Genomic DNA, 5177 nt, shown 5'->3' with positions numbered 1-5177 from the left:
ATGGAGTAGGTTCCCAACTTGATTTTGGAGTTGGTTAATATTTGGAGACCCTTGAGTTGAATTACTCAAGAGTTAAATTGTAATTGGGTTTATTGTTGGCTGGCTCTCTAGTCACTAACGCTAATCCTTCCCAAGGGAGAGGATTAGAACTTGTGAATAGAAGTAGACTTCCAACTTACTTGAATTTCTTTTATTTTACTTGGTAAAGGATAACTAAGTAGAAGTAACCTTCAATTATCAATTGATCTTGAGAAAAATCCAACAAGGATGGAACTTCCAATTAATCTTCTCCGGGTCAAGGCTTTTAATTTAATTACATAAAATTTCTTATTTATTTTTATTGCTTTAATTTATAATTATATCTGTGCCCATTACCCAAACTCCAAATTCCCTAGAAAACCCATAACCAATAATAACACACCTCCCTGCAATTTCTTGAGAAGACGACTGATGAGCGGATAATTTATACGCTTTTTGGCATTATTTTTAGTATGTTTTTAGTATGTTTTTGTTAGTTTTTATTATGTGTTTATTAGTTTTTATTTAATAATCACATTTCTGGACTTTACTATGATTTTGTATGTTTCTCTGTGATTTCAGGTATTTTCTGCCTGAAATTGAGAGACCTGAGCAAAAATCTGATTCAGAAGTTGAAAAAGGACTGCAGATGCTGTTGGATTCTGACCTCCCTACACTCGAAGTAGATTTTCTGGAGCTACAGATCCCCAATTGGTGCGCTCTCACTTGCGTTGGAAAGTAGACATCCTGGGCTTTCCAGAAATATATAATAGTTCATACTTTGCCCAAGATTTGATTGCCCAAACCGGCGTTCCAAGTCAGCTTAAGAATTCTGGCGTCAAAACGCCAGAACTGGCACAAAAGCTGGAGTTAAACGCCCAAACTGGCACAAAAGCTGGCGTTTAACTCCAAGAAAAGTCTCTACATGTGAAAGCTTCAATGATCAGCCCAAGCACACACCAAGTGGGTCCGGAAGAAGATTTCTGCATTAATTACTTATTTCTATAAACCCTAGGCTACTAGTTCTCTATAAATAGGACCTTTTACTATTGTATTTTAAATCTTGGTTCTTCGGATTCCCTCTCTGGGGCCGAAGCCAATGACTACCATTATCACTTTTATATTTTCAACGGTGGAGTTTCTACACACCATAGATTAAGGTGTGGAGCTCTGCTGTTCTTCATGAATTAATGCAAAGTACTACTGTTTTTCTATTCAATTCACGCCTACTTCTTCTCTAAGATATTCATTCGCACACAAGAATATGATGAATGTGATGATTATGTGACACTCATCACCATTCTCACCTATGAACATGTGCCTAACAACCACTTCCGTTCTACATGCAAACAAGCTTGAATGTGTATCTCTTGGGTTTCTAATCTAAGATTAGAACCTTCGTGGTATAGGCTAGAATTATTGGCGGCCATTCCTGAGATCCGGAACATCTAAACCTTGTCTGTGGTATTCTGAGTAGGATTTGGGAAGGGATGACTGTGATGAGCTTCAAACTCGCGAGTGTTGGGCATGTGACAGACGCAAAAGGATCAATGGATCCTATTCCAACATGATCGAGAACCGACAGATGATTAGCCGTGCGGTGACAGCGTGCGTAGAACATTTTCACTGAGAGGACGGGAAGTAGCCATTGACAACGGTGATGCCCAATATAAAGCTTGCCATGGAAGGGAGTATGAATGATTGGAAGAAGGCAATGGGAAAGCAGAGGTTCAGAGGAACAAAGCATCTTCATACGCTTATCTGAAATTCTCACCAATGAATTACAGAAGTATCTCTATCTTTATTTTATGTTTTATTCATCTTTTAATTATCAATCCTCCATAACCATTTGAATCCGCCTGACTGAGATTTATAAGATGACCATAGCTTGCTTCAAGCCGACAATCTCCGTGGGATCGACCCTTACTCGCGTAAGGTTTATTACTTGGACGACCCAGTGCACTTGTTGGTTAGTTGTGCGGAGTTGTGATAAAGAGTTGAGATTACAATTGTGCATACCAAGTTGTTGGCGCCATTGATGATCACAATTTCATGCACCAAGTTTTTGGCACCGTTGCTGGGGATTGTTCGAGTTTGGACAACTGACGGTTCATCTTGTTGCTTAGATTAGGTAATTTTACTTTTTATTTTCGAAAATTTTTTAATACAAAATTTTTTTTTCTATTTTGTTCTTTAGAGTTTTTAAGAATGAATTCTAGAGTTTCATGATGATCTGTTGAAGTCTGGCTGGCTGTGAAGCCATGTCTAATCTTATTGGACCGAGGTTTCAATTTATCATCACAAGAGCTTGTTGATTTCTATCAATTTTGCTGTTGTTAGCAATAATCTGCTAAAGCTTGGCTGGCCATTGGCCATGTCTAGTATTTTAGACCGGAGCTTTCATTGAAAGCTTGGCTGGCTAGTAAGCCATGTCTAATTCCTGGACCAGAGTCTTAGACTAGTATTGCAATGATTCCTGGAACTCTTATTAAAAATTTTGAACCCCTTTATTTTCTTTTCCACTCAATTTTCGAAAAATCACAAAAAATTTATAAAACCATAAAAATAAAAAATATTTTATGTTTCTTGTTTGAGTCTAATATCAATTTTTAAGTTTGGTGTCAATTGCATGTCTTTATTCTTCTTGCATTTTTTGAATATATGCATTATGTTCTTCATTGATCTTCAAGTTGTTCTTGATGATTTCAGTGCTCTGATCTTTGATCTCTCTTATTCTGTGTCTTTTGTTATAGTCCTTAGTATACAAACTTCTAAGTTTGGTGTCTTGCATGCATTGTTTATTTAATCTTAGTTGCATTTCTATTGTTTCTCATCATTAAAAATTCAAAAAAAAAATTTTCAAAATTGTGTCTTTTCAAGTCAATAACACAGAAAATTGAAGATTCAAAACATTCAGCAGAGGAATTACACAGAAAAAGCTGGGCGTTCAAAACGCCCAGTGAAGAAGGAAAACTGGCGTTTAAATGCCAGCCAGGGTACCTGGCTGGGCGTTTAACGCCAGGATGACATAAGAGGGAAGATTTTGTTTTTAATTCAAATTTTTTTCAATTATTCATAATTCTTCAAAATCAAATCTTTTTCAAATCATATCTTTTCAATCATATCTTTTCAAAATCAATTTCTTTTCAATTTTTTTTTATTTATTACTATTTTTGAAAATCCTTGCTACAATTAATAATTTAATTCAAAATTTTCTAGTTGTTACTTGCCTATTAAGAAAGGATCAAAAGTTTTAATTCTAGAATCATATCTTCTAATTTCTTGTTAGTCAAGTAATCAACTTTAATTTTAAAACTTTCTCTTTTAAATTTGATTTTCAATCATATCTTCTCAATCATATCTTTTCAATCATATATTTTTCAAATTTTTTTTCAATCATATCTTTTTAATTTCTAATTTCAAAATCTTTTTCAAAATCACTTAATTTCTTTCCCAATCTTAATTTTTGAAAATCTCAATCAAATTTTCAAAATTTCTTTTAATTATTTCAAAATATTTTACTTTAATTTCGAAAATTCTTCCCCTCTTCTCACATCCTTCTATTTAAGGACTAACACTCCTCCACTATCAATAATTCGAACTCTATTCCTCTTGATAAGTTCGAATTCTTCTCTTTCTACCTCCTCCTTCTATTTTTCTTTTTCTCTGACACCTCAAGGAATCTCTATACTGTGACATAGAGGATTCCATACTTTCTTCTTCTCTCTTTCATATGAGCAGGAGTAAGGACAAAGACATTATGGTTGAGGCTGATCCTGAACCCAAAAGGACCTTGAAGAGAAAGCTGAGAGAAGCTAAAGTACAACTCTCTGTAGAGGACCTAACAGAGCTTTTCAAACAAGGAAAAGCCGTGGCAGCCGAAAACACCAACAATGCAAGGAAGGTGCTTGGTGACTTTACTGCACCTACTCCTGACTTCTATGGGAGAAGCATCTCAATCCCTGCCATTGGAGCAAACAACTTTGAGCTTAAGCCTCAATTAGTTTCTCTAATGCAATAGAATTGCAAGTTTCATGGACTTCCATTGGAAGATCTTCATCAGTTCTTGGCTGAATTCTTGTAAATCTGTGACACTGTCAAGACTAATGGGGTTGATCCCGAGGTCTACAAGCTTATGCTTTTTCCCTTTGCTGTAAGAGACAGAGCTAGGACATGGTTGGACTCACAACCTAAAGAAAGCCTGAACTCTTGGGAAAAGCTAGTTAATGCCTTTTTGGCAAAGTTCTTTCCACCTCAAAAATTGAGCAAGCTTAGAGTGGAAGTCTAAACCTTCAGATAGAAGGAAGGTGAATCCCTCTATGAAGCTTGGGAAAGATACAAGCAATTGATCAGAAGGTGTCCTTCTGACATGCTTTCCGAATGGAGCATCATAGGTATCTTCTATGTTGGTCTATCTGAACTGTCCAAGATGTCATTGGACAGCTCTGCTGGAGGATCTCTTCATCTGAAGAAGACGCCTGCAGAAGCTCAGGAACTCATTGAAATGGTTGCAAATAACCAATTCATGTACACCTCTGAAAGAAATCCTGTGAATAATGGGACAAATCAGAAGAAAGGAGTTCTTGAGATTGATACTCTGAATGCCATACTGGCCCAGAACAAAATATTGACTCAACAAGTCAATATGATTTCTCAGAGTCTGTCTGGAATGCAAGCAGCAATAGGCAGTACCAAAGAAGCTTCATTTGAAGAAGAAGCTTATGATTCTGAGAACCCAGCAATGGAAGAGGTGAATTACATGGGAGATTCCTATGGAAACACTTACAATCCTTCATGGAGAAATCGTCCAAATCTCTCATGGAAGGACCAACAGAGACCTCAACAAGGTTTCAACAACAGTAATGGTGGAAGAAATATGTTTAGCAATAGCAAGCCTTTTCCATCATCTTCTCAGCAACAGACGGATGATTCTAAACAGAGCCACTCTGACTTAGCAACTGTAGTCTCTGATCTAATTAAAACCACTCAAAGTTTTATGACTGAAACAAGGTCCTCCATTAGAAATTTGGAGGCACAAGTAGGTCAGCTGAGTAAGAAAGTTACTGAACTCCCTCCTAGTACTCTTCTAAGCAATACAGAAGAGAATCCAAAAGAAGAGTGCAAGGCCATCAACATGACCCACACAGCCGAACTTGGAG

At 36.6% G+C, this 5177-nt stretch overlaps 1 non-coding gene across 1 annotated transcript; it reads right to left on the bottom strand.

Moving 5' to 3' along the window:
* Positions 1–4285: 4285 nt before the first annotated feature.
* On the bottom strand, positions 4286–4393 carry LOC112724968 (small nucleolar RNA R71). Its single transcript, XR_003164104.1, has one exon. It is a non-coding gene; the product is annotated as a small nucleolar RNA R71 (small nucleolar RNA).
* Positions 4394–5177: the final 784 nt, after the last annotated feature.

The sequence above is a fragment of the Arachis hypogaea genome, chromosome 11 (assembly GCF_003086295.3).
Source record: "Arachis hypogaea cultivar Tifrunner chromosome 11, arahy.Tifrunner.gnm2.J5K5, whole genome shotgun sequence".
Lineage (NCBI taxonomy): Eukaryota > Viridiplantae > Streptophyta > Magnoliopsida > Fabales > Fabaceae > Arachis > Arachis hypogaea.
Note: the sequence above shows the minus strand (reverse complement) of the source record. Positions and strands in the feature narration are given on the sequence as shown.